Raw genomic sequence first — 16750 nt, 5'->3', positions numbered from 1 at the left:
AGCATCACCACGCCGTCGACTTTCCCCACCACCTCCGTCATGGCCCCGAAAGCCGACAAGGGAAAGGGCGTGAAGTCGGCCGAGGCGCAGCGGCTCGCGGCGCTGCGGAAGGAGCGGGCGATCTTCACCCCCCAGCTCGGCGTGAAGGAGCTGAGGGAGTACTTCTACCTCTTTTGGGCGACGGAGACGCGTGCGCATCCGCGCACGAGGGTACTCCCGGCTGCTGCCTCGGAGTCGGCTCCAAATGGGTACCCGTTCTTCCCGCTATTCTTCTATTGCGGGCTCTGCCCGCCCTTCTCGGAGTTCTTTTGTGACATTATGAACACATATGGCTTCCGCCTCCTTGACTTCACCCCCAACGCTGTCCTGACCATGGCAGTTTTCGCACACTTGTGCGAAAACTTTGTCGGAGTCCACCCAAGTGTAGCCCTTTTCCGCCATTACTTCATGCCTCGGGTAGAGAGAGGAGAGCCTCTTGCCGGAGGGATTGCTTGGATCTCGAGAGTCGGCAAGAAGGATGCGTACTTGGAGGGTGAGCTCCGCAGCAAGTGGGAGGAGTGGAGAGCGGAGTGGTGTTGGATCGTCGAGGAGGATCCGCAGCCCTTCACCGCCGTGCGCCAAACTCCAATAGTGCGCGGCAATGACTGGAGCAACGTGGCCCCGGAAGACGAGAGGCTGAAGATCGCCATCACTAGGATTCTTCGCCTCAGGCTTGCCGGGCTCACCGTAGGTGCTGTCGGGGCAGATTTCCTCCGCCGTCGCATTGCCTCCCTGCAGGAGAGGGGGAGGCCCGCCTAGGAATTTAAGAATTCGGCGGACATCATGAGGCTGCGGCCGGGCCTCAACTACAACTTCACCGTCTTGGAGTTGGATGCAATGCTCTTAGAATTATTCAAACACGACCCCCAGCACCCATTCACACTGCCGAGGGGCGTAGTTCCTTTGTGCAATAACTCTTTGCTTGACCGGATCCGCGCCATGATGTCGTTGTGCGATTCACACGGCATCGTCCCAACTTGGCAAGAGCCTGCGGATGACGTTGTGCGAGCGTTCTTCGACACCTTGGAGGAAGTGCCGGTCCACGCCGACGAGCAGAAGAGCCTCACCCGTGACACCACCGACGAGGAGCTGCAGCTCATCGCTACTAGGGCGGAAGAGGCTGCGGCCGCAGCTGCTGCGGGTGTGTTTGGGTTTACTGTGGAGGAGGCGGAGGCTGCAGAGGCGGCAAACCTTGCCGAACGCGCGGAGTTCATGGGCGAGGAGGAGCCTGCCGGTTCCGAAGCCGAGTCGAGCGAGGCCGGCGAGGAGGAGGCTGAGCCTTCAGAGAGCTTGCCGCAGGCGGAGCCCCCGGCCCCGCCAAGGAGGCGCCTTCGCAGGGCTGGGGACGCAGCGGGGCGGCAGCCGGCTCCACAGCCACCGAGCCGCGCGACCCGCTCTACCGCGGCAAGCAATGTTGCCGCGGGAGCGCCTCACGCAACAGCCGCAACTGGAGCGGGATCTTCCCAGGCCACTGCCACTGCCCCTGCCAAGCGGGCAAGGGATCCTACTCCTCCACCTCGCCGCACCGGAGGAGGGCCGTACTTCGATCTTTCCGCGCTCAGCTCCGACGAGGAGGAAGAAGAGTGAGTTTCTTTGGTGCTCTCGTACTTCTTCAATCTTGCTGTTTATATCTTGCATCTGACTTGCTCTAATCTGGACTCCTTTCTTTTCAGAACACTGGCCCAGAGAGCGGTGAAGAGGGCCAAGGCCGCGGTGATCGTCATCGAGGATGACCCCATTGTGTCGGCAGGAGGTGGGCCCGAGACCACCTTGACGGACCTGGCAATCACCCCTCAGAGCAGCCCCTAGCGCAGCCCCCAGTGTAAGTTCATAGTTTAGCCTTCTGCTGCCGGGCGCGCTTGAGTGCTTTTTCCTTTGTTGATATCTTGCTTGTTGACTTGTGCAGGAGCAGAGCAGCCTCATCAGGGGCGCCCGGAGGCCGGTTCCGAAGTGCCACCTGCTTCGACTGCACCGCCGAGGGAGGAGTCCCCGGCAAGGGAGCGCTCTCCGGCAAGGGGGGACTCTCCGGCAAGGGACGGCACTGCTGATCCTGCGGCGACCGAGGCCGCAACTGAAGATCTTGGCGCAGGTAATCCACTTGCCCAGAAACTTTCCCTTGGGTTCTGCTTCTTCCGTTTTTCCTTTCTTGGATTTTTGGTTGATTTTCCTCCCTTCTTCGTTCTTCAGACCCATCTACGGCTGAGCCAATGGAGACAGAGGGCGCCGACAAAGAAGCTGCCGGTGCTAATGAGACCGCCAGCGAGGAGGCCGCCGGGGCTGCTGCTGCGGAAGCCGGCGAGGGGTCGGGCGATCGCACTGACGACCCTGAGGCCGCAGGAGCGCCGGGCGCTGCGCCGACCGCCGAACTCTCTGCCGCTTCTGCGGAGCCGGGCTCCGAGGAGACCCAGCCCGGCGCCTACTTGCAGGCCGGCGACAATATCTTCATCAAGCTGCCCTGGGCGTCGAGCTCCAGGGCGCCGGTCGAGGGGGAGACTTTTGACGGGGAGGTGCTCGCCTCTGCTGGACTGTCATTGGTCGACGCGCCCGGCAGCAGCAGCGGCGAGCCTGAGGAGGAGGAGCTGCTGCGGAAGCTGCTGTCACTCTACCGCACCCGGCAAGCCAAGCTGGCTTCTCGGGAAGCGCTTGTCGCAAAGGCAGGAGTTGACATGGAAAAGCGCGCGGAGGAGCTCCGGGGCCAAAATCAGGAAGCTCTCCGGTCCCTGGCGTAGGAGCGGGAGCGAGTCGACGAGGAGCGCACGGCCTTTCTTCTCGAGAAGGCCGAGGCTGAGGAGGAACAAAGGCCTGCTGCCGAGAAGCAGTCCGCGCGGGAAGGTGAACTAGTGCAGCGGAAGGCCCACCTCGACAGCTACGAGGAAGAGCTCGCCGAGCGCAAGCGAGCACTTGGCGGGGCGCTCAAGGAGGCCAAGGACGCCGCGGCAACTGCAGAAGCCGCCAAGAAAGAGCTAGAGGAGAAGGTGACGCAGCTGGAGGCCGACATTGGGAAGAGCGGCGAGGAGCTTGCTGCGCTCAAGCGTGAGCGCGAGAAGGATGCTGCCCCCCACGGTGAGCTGCAAGGCCTTCTTGCTGAGAGGGGCAAGGAGCTCAGCGCCACCAAGGATTCCAAAGCAGACCTGGAGCTGAAGCTGGCCACGCTGACGCAGACGCCGGAGGCCGCCAAGGAGCGGGAGAAGACCTTGGCGGAGAAGGTCAAGGCTGACGCGGCGCTGCTAGAGAGCATTGCAGTTACCCAGAACTCGTTCAGAGACACACTGGAGCACTGGACCGAGGGTCTGGTGAACACTGCCGCAGTCATCAACGAGGAGCTGGCGCAGCTGGGGATGGAGGACTTTGGGTATCCTTCCGACGAGAGTCTTCAACCCAGCGCCAAGCTCAGCCTGTTCTTCAAGGGCATGGCGACGGCACTCCAGCGGCTCCGGGAGAGGATCCCGAAGCAGCTGGCCGATGAGTCGCGCAAAATCTGCGTCGGGGTTCTCCAGAAGGTGCTGATGAAGGTAGCCTTGCGCAATCCAGGCCTCAGCTTCACCAACGTCCTCAGGTCCTTGCCGCCTGACGCCGATCTGGATGCACTCAAGGCCCTTGTCGCACCCATTGTGGACAAGGTGAGCGAGATCAAGAGAGTCGAGGGCGGACGCGTAGATTAGGCCGCCCATTTCTTATTTTCCCTTGTCGCTGCTAATCATGTTATGAAAACAGTCTGTTAGAGCTGCGACAAGTTATCTTTGTAATATAACTTTATTTCTGTCTATCAATTGCTATGTTATTTCCTTTACTAGATTCCTTCCTTTGTATGTTTTTACCCTACGCTTCTAGGGAACTTGTCGGCGCAGGCGCCCGAGCCGCGAGCGCTGAGTGCGGAACTTCAGCAGCCTGCTGGCGGCGCTGCTTCCGACAAGAAACCTTGTCGCAACTAGATGCAGCGCACTTAAGCTGTTGAGCGGACTCGAAACAAAGTAAGGGTGCAACTAGCCACGAGTTGGTTCCTCCGCGCACAGGTTTTCCATACAAAGCAGGGTCGTTCGAGGAAGATAACTCAAAAAATTAAAAAAGTGATTGCTCAAACTTTGGCAACTTAGCTTTTCTGTCATTTGCTTCCCGGTAAGGCAAGTCTTTGCTTGAACGACGCCTGGCCCATACCACAATCTTCTCCTTCCCCCCGGCAAACTTGTGTGCGAGAGAACCTTCTTTTCCTTTAAAAGAAAAATAAAGAAGAGAAAATAATAATATGGAGCTCTTCGGCTCGTTACTGCTTACCGGATGTAGGTGCTGCACAAAGAGTCAGATAATCGCATGCAAGAAAGGAACTAATGCATGAAATGGACAAGCTGTGCGGAGCACATGGGGTTTTACTTATGCACGGGATCTGTGCCCGGCTTTGTACAAAGGATTACATGCAACAGCGGCAAGACTTGTACAAAAGGTGGTTGCCGGAACGGGTTCCGGCAACCGCGCCTTATGGGAAAAACTTACGAAGATGTTCTATGTTCCAGGAGTTGCTCACCGGAATGCCATCTTCGGTCTCAAGGCGGACAGCGCCAGGCCTTGTGACTCGTCTCACCCGATAAGGGCCTTCCCACTTCGGCGTCAACTTGTTGGAATTCTTGGCGGACTGAACGCGCCGAAGAACAAGGTCGCCTTCCTCGAAGCTTCTGGCTTTAACTTTGCGGCTATGATAGCGGCGCAAAGCTTGCTGGTATCGAGCAGCTCGTACAACAGCCTGAAGACGATCTTCCTCAAGGAGCAGCGTGTCGTCTTGCCGCAGCTGTTCTTGCTCAAGCTCATCATAAGCGAGCACTCGAGGTGATCCGTATACGAGTTCCGTGGGGAGAACTGCCTCTGCTTCATAGACTAGAGCGAAAGGTGTCTGGCCAGTGGCTCGATTTGGCGTCGTTCTGATCGACCAAAGAACCACCGGCAGCTCCTCGATCCAGTTCGTTCCGCACCTGTGCAGCTTGTCGAAAGTTCTGGTCTTGAGCCCGCGCAGCACTTCAGCATTTGCCCTCTCTACTTGACTGTTGCTTCTCGGATGAGCAACAGAAGCGAAGCAGACCTTGGCACCAAGGTCTTGGATGTATTGCATGAAGGTGCGGCTCGTAAATTGCGTGCCGTTGTCGGTGATGATCCTGTTAGGGATCCCGAAATGGCAAACAATCGACCTGAAGAACTTGACTGCTGACTGTGCTGTCACCTTCCTCACTGGCTGCACTTCCGGCCACTTTGTGAACTTGTCGATTGCGACGTACAAGTACTCAAAGCCCCCGACAGCTTGGGGGAAGGGGCCGAGGATATCGAGCCCCCAGACCGAAAATGGCCAGGATAAAGGGATCGTCTGGAGAGCTTGAGCTGGCTGGTGTATCTGTTTGGAGTGGAACTGGCACGCTTCACACTTGGTTACTTGTGCAGTTGCATCCTGGAGGGCTGTCGGCCAAAAGAAACCTTGCCGGAAAGCTTTGCCGGCAAGTGCTCTTGCGCCAATGTGGTGGCCACATATGCCTCCATGTATCTCCGCCAACAGCTTTTGTCCATCTTCCCGGCGAATACACTTCAATTTCACACCGTTGAGTCTTCTTCTGTACAGTATGCTATCGACAAACTGGTACGTACTTGACTGCCGGGCTACTCTTTCCGCTTCTTCTTGTTCTTCGGGAAGTTCTCCTGTCTGAAGGAAATGGACAATCTGTTGTGCCCATGCTGGAGCTTGTTGGTCGACAACAAGGACTAAAGGCACATCTGCTGCTGCGGGAACATCTGCTTCTACAGCTAGGACTTGCGGCCCTGCCGGAGCTTGATGTTCCCCGGCAAGCTTGCCGGAGCAAAACTTGTCGGGAGCGTCTGCTTCAACGGAACAAAACATTAGGCTTGCCGGAGCAGACTGCCCCTCAGCCTTCTTGGTGTTGATCTTGGGGACTTTCTTGGCGGCGGCTTCGGGAAGCTCTGCTGGAAAGTAGTCTCCAGAAACCAACTTCCTCTTCTTGCTTTGAACAGTTGATGGTGTTACGGATGGTTGAGTCAATTTAAGCACAAAGATCCCTGGTTCCACAGGTAACTTTAGTGCGGCGCACTTTGACAGGCCGTCAGCAATATCATTCCGAGCTCTTGGGATATGCTCCATTTGTAGGCCGTCAAAGTGCTCTTCTAGCTTCCTCACTTCATCGACATACGCTTCCATCAACAGACTCTGGTAGTTCTTGTTCACTTGTCGGACGACAAGCTGTGAGTCACCCCTGACAATGAGCTTCTTGATCCCAAGGTCTGCTGTGATTCTGAGACCGGCAAGCAATCCTTCATACTCTGCAGTATTGTTGGTTGCTTGCTCTTTGGGAAAGTGCATCTGGACTACGTACTTGAGGTGTTCTCCGGTGGGTGCGACAAGCAGCACGCCTGCACCGGCGCCTTGCAGCGAGAAGGCACCATCAAAGTACATCAGCCACTCTTTGCTTGCCTCTTTGACGGGGATGCTCGTTTCTGGAATTTCTTCATCTGGGGTTGGCGTCCACTCTGCTATGAACTCTGCCAATGCTCTGCTTTGGATAGTTGAGGTGCTCTCAAACTTGAGGCCAAAGCTTGACAGTTCTAGCGCCCACTCGACAATCCTGCCTATTGCTTCTGGATTTTGCAGTATCCTCTTCAGCGGAAAGCGAGTGACGACTGTGATCTCATGTGCTTGGAAGTAATGGCGCAGCTTTCTCGAGGCCACGAGGAGGCCGAAAAGCAACTTCTGCACACCAGAGTACCTTGATCTAGCCCCCTGCAGAAGAGAACTGACAAAGTAAACTGGGCGCTGCACCATTTTCCTTGGCATCTTATCATGTTCCTGCGCAAACCCATGTTTGTCGAGGCCAGAGCTTGTCGACGAAGCTCCCTGCTTGTCGCTGGATGGATCTGCCGCGGTTGCTGGCTCATCATCCGCCTCCCTCTCCGCCACTAACGCAGCACTAACCACTTGATTGGTTGCCGCTATATACAGCAGCAACTTCTCTTGCGGCTTAGGTGCGACAAGTGTTGGAGTGGAGGACAGGTATCTCTTTAAGTCCTGCAGCGCAGCCTCCGCTTCCGGAGTCCATTTCATTGGACCTGCCTTTTTCAAAATTTTGAAAAATGGTAGGGCGCGCTCAGCAGATCTAGAGATAAACCTGCTGAGAGCAGCCACGCAACCGGCAAGCCTTCGTACATCCTTGACGTGCTTTGGTGCTTCGATCTGCTCGATGGCTTTGATCTTGTCGGGATTGGCTTCAATTCCCTGCTGAGACACGAAGAACCCGAGAAGCTTGCCGGAAGGGACTCCAAACACGCACTTCTCGGGGTTAAGCTTGAGGTTGATCTTGCGCAGGTTTGCAAATGTTTCGTCTAAATCTTGAATCAGGGTCGCCTTGTTCTTGCTCTTGACCACTATGTCATCCATGTAAGCTTCCACATTTCTGTGTATTTGTGGCTCAAAAGCATGGTGGACTACCCTTGCGAATGTTGAACCAGCATTCTTCAAACCGAAAGGCATCCGTACGAAGCAGTACGTGCCACACGGGGTGATAAATGCGGTTTTTTCTTCATCTTCTTCTGCCATGAAGATCTGATGGTATCCTGAGTATGCATCAAGAAATGAAAGCAAATCACATCCGGCTGTGGAGTCAATAATCTGGTCAATACGCGGCAAGGGAAATGGGTCTTTGGGACAAGCTTTATTAACATCAGTGAAGTCAATACAAAGTCTCCATTTCCCATTAGCTTTGCGCACAACAACAGGATTGGCCAACCACGTGGGATGGAGTACTCCTCTGACAAGGCCTGCTGCTTCCAACTTCTTGATTTCTTCTGCGATGAATTCTTGGCGCTGTACTGCCTGCTTCCTGACTCTCTGCTTGACGGGCCGCGCATGAGGACAGACGGCAAGGTGGTGCTCAATCACTTTCATGGGAACACCGGGGATATCAGACGGTTGCCACGCAAACACGTCGACATTCGCCCGCAGGAAAGCAATGAGCGCGCTTTCCTATTTGGGGTCAAGAGTGGCACTGATGGTGAAGGTACCAGCGGTGACATCCTCCTTGGTGGACACCTTCTTAGTCTCAGGTGGAGCTGCCATTGCCTTCTTACACTTGCCGGTGGAGCTCGATGGTGCGTCCTCGACGGTAGCGCAGCACTCCGAAGAGGTGCGCTTGCCGGAGTAGGCATCAGAGCTCTTGCCGGACTTGGTATTCTTCTTCCCCCCGGGAGCTTCAGTGGCAAGTGTCCTGCGTTCTGCTGCGGCTGCTGCTTCCCGGTAGATCTTGTCGGCACAGATAAGAGCATCCTTCTTGTCGCCAGGGACAGAGATGACACTTATTGGGCCTGGCATTTTCAGTACGTTGTACGCATAGTGAGAGGCTGCCATGAACTTGGCGAGTGCCGGACGGCCAAGGATTCCATTGTAAGGTAATGGAAAGTCGGCAACGTCAAACGTGACCCTCTCAGTCCTAAAGTTCAGCTCACTGCCAAATGTTACCGGCAACGTGATCTTTCCCTTTGGCTTGCTCCTTCCCGGGTTGATTCCTTGAAATGTGTCGGTCTCTTCGAGCTCGCTGTCAGGGATTTGGAGCTTCTGGAGCACCGCGGAGGAGATCAGTTTCAAGCCGGCCCCGCCGTCAACTAGCATCTTAGTGACCTTGAGGTTGCGGATTGTTGGTGAAACCAACGTCGGCAAGCACCCGATCGCAGTTATGCGATCTGGGTGGTCCTCAATATCAAAGATGATAGGCGTGTTGGACCATTTCAGAGGCTTGCGTGACTCGACGGGTGGTTCTGCTGCATTAACTTCCCGCACCCACTGCTCGAGCTGGCGGTGCGAGGCATGCAGAGAAGCACCACCGTCAACGCACAGGACCTCTGTGGCTTTCTGGAACTCCTGCTCATCAGTCTCCTCATCATCCATATCTTCATCGTCGCCGTCATCTTCATCCTTGTCGCGGCCACGAGGAGGTCTGTCTCCTTGCCGCTGCTTGGCCTTGCCGCGGCGTCCTCCTCGGCCGGGACGTTTCTTGCCGGATCCACTAGCTCCTTCCTGGGCCTTCTCCTTGTCGCGCCGCTCGTATTCAGCTTTCTGTTGCTCAACAAGCTGCTTGACTCTCTTACAGTTCTGAAGATCATGGCCCTTGGTGCGGTGAATCTTGCAATACTGCTTGTTGGTGCCGTCCTGCTTGTCGGCGACTGCTGCCTCTGCGGCAACCTCCTTACCGGAGTCACCAGCTTTGGCTTCCTTGGCGCTGCCACCGTTGCCGGACTGCTCAACAACTAGCACTTCTTTGCCTTTTCTCCTCCTGTTGTTCCGCCGCCGGTTTTTCCTTGTCGGGGCAGCATCTTTGCTGTCAGATCCTCCCGCTCCTATATTTTCTCCGGGGAGTCTCCTCCCTTCCTCAGCACGCGCACACTTGTCGGCCAGTGCATATAACTCACTGACGTCCCTGACCTTGCACATCGCCATTTCCTCCCGCATCCTGCGGTTCCGCACGTTCTGATGGAACGCGCTGATCACCGCGGCAGGGTGGACGTCTGGGATGTTGTGCTGCACACTACTGAACCTCTGAATGTACTTGCGCAGGGGCTCTCCTTCCTTCTGGGCGAGCAGATGAAGATCACTCTCCTGGCCATGAGGCTTGTGTCCGCCCGTAAAGGCGCCGACAAACTGATGGCACAGATCAGCCCAAGAGGATATGGAGTTGTCCGGCAAGTGCATGAGCCAGGATCTGACGTTGGGCTTGAGCACCAGCGGGAAGTAGTTGGCAAGGATCTTGTCATCTCGTCCCCCGGTAGCTTGTACCGCAATGGTGTAGATGCTGAGGAACTCTGACGGATGCGTCTTGCCGTCGTACTTCTCCGATACGTCTGGCTTGAAGTTCTTTGTACTGGGCCACTGGACTTGCCGCAGCTCACAAGTGAACGCAGGACAACCTACCGCGTATGGCAGATCGCCTGGTTCCCCTGGCGCATGCATGTCAACAGAGGGCCCAGCGCGCTTGTCAGATTGACGTCGCGCTTCTCTTTGGCGCTCGATGCGGGTTCGAGCGTCTTCTTGTTGTCGATCATGAAGAACTTGGCGCTGATCGCGACGAGCTCGTGGATCCGACGATGCAGTGGAGTCGCTGTCGAGGTGGATCTGGCGAGTCGGCGATCTTGGCCTTCGGGGCGGCGATTGCATGGTAGTTGCACCTCCGCCCGTTTCGTCGCCACCGGCTCGCGTCCGGTGGTCCTGTCGCGACGGCGACGCGCTCGGCCGCCATGGAGTGTCGCCGTTGGCGTAGCCGATGAGACTCTGAATGGTGGCTCTCCATTCGTCGATCTTGTCCGACGTCGAAGGGTAATCTAGGAGAAGTTGAGCTCGCGCCAAAGCTTCTGCTGGGGTGGTGGGTGGCAGTGGCGGACGGCGCGAGGAGCGGGACATGCTCGAACTTCTAACTATGTTAGAAGGAGCAGTATCCCGTCCAGGCGACTGTGCCCCGCTCATGCCAGCACGCTGGCGTGCATGCTGGTCTTGAGCGCCCCGAGATCCACCAGCTTGGTCTTGGGCAATCATGCGTATGGCACTGCTAGTGCCATGACGCTGTTGATCTTGCGCCTCCTGAGAGTGGCGTGGAACATGTACAGTCGCCGAGGTTTGTGCAGCCTTGTTCTTGGACCTGGCGGCATCATGAGCTTCCTCGCCGACGTCCTTTCTTCCGCCGGCGTCTATCCCACCACTCATTTTCTCCAACGGTCGCGGAGGTGACGTGGATGGAGCGGCTGCCGCCGAAGTCTTCTTCTTCGGTGGCATGTTGATGAAGGGAATGAAGATCTAGCTCGTGTGAACGCCGGATCTGGTTCACACAATCTCGACACCCCCTACCTGGCGCGCCAAAGATGTCGGGGAGAACTGATCCACGAACACCTATGGGGCCGGCGGACCGGGCCCCTTTCGGTTCGGCGGGGGGCGGAGGTCGCACGAAGAGCAGATCGAGGCGAGGCACACGAGCAATTTACCCAGCTTCGGAGCTCTCCGGAGAGATAACACTCCTACTGCTGCTTGTATGGTTGTATTATCTGGTGTTCTTGCTCTCCAAAGAGAGAGTGTGATGTTCTCTGGGCTACGAATGAATCGAAGCAAAACTGTCCGAACCTCCCAACTCCCTCTACGTTGCGCATGGGCCTCCTTTTATACGCTAAAGGGGTCACCGACAGGTGGCAACGCAGAGGAGGGTAAAAACGTAAAAAGCGAGGTAGTTGATACAGTTGCTTGTACAGTGCACCCTACCTAACCCTGACGGCAGGGGACAAGGGCATTAAATGCCCGTCTGAGTCGCCCGAACAGTGCAGAAAAGGACCGTTAGGGGCGCCACCGTTCGCCACGATGGCGATCTTGTCAGCTTCGCATGCCACTGCGCACCGCTGGGTGCACAGCCTCCCGCCACGCGCGCCCGGAGAGGTCCCCAGAGCGACACGTTGGTGGATGCGCTGGAGCGTGGGCACAGAGTGGCCGCCTGCCGCTGCTGTTATCTTGTCGGGTCCGGAAGCTTGTCGCTCACCGGGCCTCGAGGTACCTTGGTTGGTCTTCCCGGCAAGCTCCTCTTGCCGGGGCCTTGTTGCCTTGCCGGAGCGCGTGCGCGTCGCGGCAAGTTCCTTGGAGCGCCTTGGTTGGCCTTCCTGGCAAGCTCCTCTTGCCGGGGTCTTGTCTCCTTAGCTTAAATACTTTGTTCTTGGATGGCTCCAAGGGAACCTTGGGGGATCTTGGCGATCACCCGGCAAGCCTTTGCCGCGGGGTGCTGCAACTGCCCATGCACAAGTTCGGGGTACTAGGGTACCCCTATTCTAGTACACCGACAATTATGCATATTAATACCCCTCTGATAATGAACATGAATATGCTTTTTGAGTAGTTAAGTTTGTTCCTGAGGACATGGGAGAAGTCTTGCTATTAGTAGTCATGTGAATTTGGTATTCGTTCGATATTTTGATGAGATGTATGTTGCCATCCCTCTAGTGGTGTCATGTGAACGTCTACTACATGACGCTTCACCATTTTTTGGGCCTAGAGGGAGGCATTGGGAAGTAATAAGTAGATGATGGGTTGCTAGAGTGACAGAAGCTTAAACCCTAGTTTATGCGTTGCTTCGTAAGGGGCTGATTTGGATCCATATGTTTCATGCTATGGTTAGGTTTACCTTAATACTTCTGTTGTAGTTGCGCATGCTTGCAATGGGGGTTAATCATAAGTGGGATGTTTGTCCAAGTAAGGACAGCACCCAAGCACCGGTCCACCCACATATCAAATTATCAAAGTACCGAATGTGAATCATATGAACATGATGAAAACTAGGTTGACGATAATTCCCATATGTCCTCGGGAGCGCTTTCCTTCATATAAGAGTTTGTTCAGGCTTGTCCTTTGCTACGAAAAGGATTGGGCCATCTTGCTGCACCTTATTTACTTTCATTACTTGCTACTTGTTACAAATTACCTTATCACAAAACTATTTGTGACCGATAATTTCAGTGCTTGCAGAGAATACCTTACTAAAAACTGCTTATCATTTCCTTCTGCTCCTCGTTGGGTTCGACACTCTTACTTATCGAAAAGGCTATGATAGATCCCCTATACTTGTGGCTCATCATGCGCCGGCCACCAACTCGTCCTCGAGTTCCGAACCTCGTCCATGGCGCCGGTCTCCTTGCAAGACGCCACAGTTGCAAGCCTCCAGCATAGCCCAGCGAGCCCCTGCTCCTTCCCTCGCTGCCTGCAAGACGCTGCCTCCATTGCACCCTCCCCGAGCAGGAGCACTTTGGGTTCGCCAAGTCAAACTACAACGTGAAGACCATGTACAACTACTGACACAAGTGGATTTCACCAAGTACCTCTATCGACGACTCGAACATCTACGTAATGTGTACACTGCTACCTCTTGAGCATGCGTTGGTTTTTCCCTTGAAGAGGATAGGGTGATTTAGCAAAGTAGCGTAAGTATTTCCCTCAATTTTTGAGAACCAAGGTATCAATCCAGTAGGAGATAACACGCAAGTCACCTAGTACCTGCACAAACAATCAAGAACCTCGCAACCAACGCGATAAAGGGGTTGTCAATCCCTTCACGGTCACTTACGAAAGTGAGATCTGATAAAGATAATAAGATAAATATTTTTGGTATTTTTGTTGTATAGATTGGAAAATCAAGATTGCAAAATAGTAAACGAGATGCGATAATAAAAAGATATGCAATATAATAAGTAAGAGACTCGGGGGCCATAGGTTTCACCAGTGGCTTCTCTCATGATAGCATGTATTACTATGGGTGAACAAATTACTGTCGAGCAATTTATAGAAGAGCACATAGTTATGAGAATATCTAGGCAATGATTATGAAATATAGGCATCACGTCCGTGTTAAGTAGACTAAATAGATTCCGCATCTACTACTATTACTCCACACATCGACCGCTATCCAGTATGCATCTAGAGTATTAAGTTCATAAGAACAGAGTAATGCTTTAGGCAAGATGACATGATGTAGAGGGATAAACTCAAGCAATATGATATAAACCCCATCTTTTTATCCTCGATGGCAACAATACTGAAAGATCCTGGATGTCGCCTAGAGGGGGGTGAATAGGCGCTTTAAAAAATTACGGTTTAGGCTTGAACAAATGCGGAATAAACCTAGCAGTTAATTTGTCAAGCACCAAACCTACAACAACTAGGCTCACCTATGCGCACCAACAACTTATGTTAAGAAATATAAACTACTAGGTGATAGCAAGATATACGACAAGAAACAATATGGCTATCACAAAGTAAAGTGCATAAGTAAAGGGCTCGGGTAAGAGATAACCGAGGCACGCGGAGACGATGATGTATCCCGAAGTTCACACCCTTGCGGATGCTAATCTCCGTTTGGAGCAGTGTGGAGGCACAATGCTCCCTAAGAAGCCACTAGGGACACCGTAATCTCCTCACGCCCTCGCACAATGCAAGATGTCGTGATTCCACTAAGGGACCCTTGAGGGCGGTCACCGAACCCATACAAATGGCAACCCTTGGGGGCGGTCACCGAACCCGTACACTTTGGAAACCCTTGGGGGCGGTCACCGGAACCCGTCAAATTGCTCGGGGCAATCTCCACAACCTAATTGGAGACCCCGATGCTTGCTTGGAGCTTTACACCACAATGATTGAGCTCCAAACACCACCAACCGTCTAGGGCACCCAAGCACCCAAGAGGAACAAGCTCAAGGGTACCAAGCACCCAAGAGTAATAAGCTTCTCAACTTGTAACTTCCACGTATCACTGTGGAGAACTCAAACCGATGCACCAAATGCAATGGCAAGGGCACATGGAGTGCCCAAGTCCTTCTCTCTCAAATCCCACCGAAGCAACTAATGCTAGGGAGGAAAATGAGAGAAAGAACAAGAAAGAGAACACCAAGAACTCTAAGATCTAGATCCAAGGGGTTACCCTCACATAGAGGAGAAAGTGATTGGTGGAAATGTGGATCTAGATCTCCTCTCTCTTTTCCCTCAAAAACTAGCAAGAATCCATGGAGGGATTGAGAGTTAGCAAGCTCGAAGAAGGTCAACAATGGGGGAAGAACACGAGCTCAAAAGATAAGGTTGAGTGGGGAAGAAGACCCCCTTTTATAGGAGCTCCTGAATCCAACCGTTACATGCTCAGTCCGCGCACGAGCGGTACTACCGCCCAGGGGAGCGGTACTACCGCCCGGGTGGTAGAACATGGAGAGCGGAGCAAAACAGAGGGCGAGGTAGAGCCGTATGAGCGGCACTACCGCTAGAGCTAGTGGTACTACCGTAGGCCGCAGCGGTACTGCCGCTTGGCACAGCGGTACTACCGCTGGGACCGCGCACAACGCCTACTACGAGCACAGGGACAAGGAACAGGGAGGAGGGCCATTGAGCAGCACTAGGGGAGGTGGTAGCCATGGTACTACCGCACACGAGCGGTACTACCGCTCCTACTGCCGCTGAACCCGACACGAGAAAACCACGTCACAAGTCGAAGCGGTACCAGCACGGAACCGGAGCCGTACTACCGCTTATGGCCATAGGCGGTACTACCGTTGTGGGACAGCGATACTACCGCTTCTGGCAATATGCGGTACTGCCGCTCTGGCCCAGCGGTACTACCGCTGGCGCCATCCTTATGCCACTTCCACGAAAACAAGTATACTCCAAGGAAAACCAGAACTACCAAAACTTCTGCAAATGAGCTCCGAATTGAGCAAACTCAAGCTTGTTGGAAACAAGACGACGAGTAGCATCAACACAGCAACTGGTTATAGTAATAATGGGCAGGGGAGGTATGCCTAACAAATAGAGGAGTGAAACCTCCAAAAAGGAAGAACCGTCATAACCTCCAACATCGAAAACATCATAGAAGATGCACGTGAACTCCGTTTTCGATGAAAACGAGCTTGTCATGAAAATGAATATAAGCTCCAAATCTCACAAGGAGAAGAACCAAACAAGAGCCAAAAAAGATGATGCAAGGATGCAATGGTTTGAGCTCTCTACGAAAGATATGATCAAGCTACTCATCGAGAGCCCCCTTGATAGTACGACAATCGGTCCTATAACCCGGTCTCCCAACTACCACCATGAGACCGGAAAAATAGAAAACCTATCAAGGGAAACCTTTGGCTTGCACATGGTCCACTAGAGCTAGATGATGACGATCTTGACTCCCTGAAGTTGGACCACCTTTCTCTATTGGCTCGATGAAGACTAGTTGATTGCTCCCCATACTCCATTATGCGTGAGCCACTTGTAACACCCACAATGCGGCTATATCTCCCACGTGTCGGAGCACGACTTAGAGGCATAACCGCATAGTAGGCATGTCGCAAGAGGGGTAATCTTTACACATCCCATGTACTGAATAAGAAAGGGATAAAGAGTTGGCTTACAATCACCACTTCACACAATACATGAAAATAGCATTACATCATCCAGAATACAAACAAGGTCCGACTACGAAACCAAATAAAGAAAGACAACCCCTAATGCTAGATCCCTGATCGCCCCGATTGGGATCCTCTACTAATCAACTGGAAACGAAACAACACAATGAACATGATCTTCATCGAGCTCCTCCTTGAGCTCAGTTGCGTCACCTACACGGTTTTCATCGGCACCTGAAACTGTTTGAAGTAATCTCTGAGTCACGGGGACTCAGCAATCTCAGACCCTCGCGATCAAGACTATTTAAGCTTATGGGTAGGGAAAAGGTAGCGAGGTGGAGCTGCAGCAAGTACTAAGCATATATGGTGGCTAACTTACGCAAAAGAGAGCAAGAAGAGGAGCAAAGCATGGTCGTGAACTAGAAGTGATCAAGAAGTGATCATGAAACTACTTACGTTCAAGCATAACATAAGAACCGTGTTCACTTCCCGGACTCCGCCGGAAAGGGACCATCACGGCTACACACTTGGTTGATTCATTTTAATTAAGTTATGTGTGAAGTTCTCTACAACCGGACATTAACAAATTCCCATCCGCCCATAACCGCGGGCACGACTTTCGAAAGTTCAAAACCCTGCAGGGGTGTCCCAACTTAGCCCACCACAAGCTCTCACGGTCAACAAAGGATATTCCTTCTCCCAGGAAGACCCGATCAGACTCGGAATCCTGGTTACAAGACATTTCGACAATGGTAAAACAAGACCAGCAAAGCCGCCCGATGTG

This window comes from Triticum dicoccoides, chromosome 6A (assembly GCF_002162155.2).
Source record: "Triticum dicoccoides isolate Atlit2015 ecotype Zavitan chromosome 6A, WEW_v2.0, whole genome shotgun sequence".
In the NCBI taxonomy this organism is placed as follows: domain Eukaryota; kingdom Viridiplantae; phylum Streptophyta; class Magnoliopsida; order Poales; family Poaceae; genus Triticum; species Triticum dicoccoides.
This window is presented reverse-complemented; position numbering follows the sequence as displayed.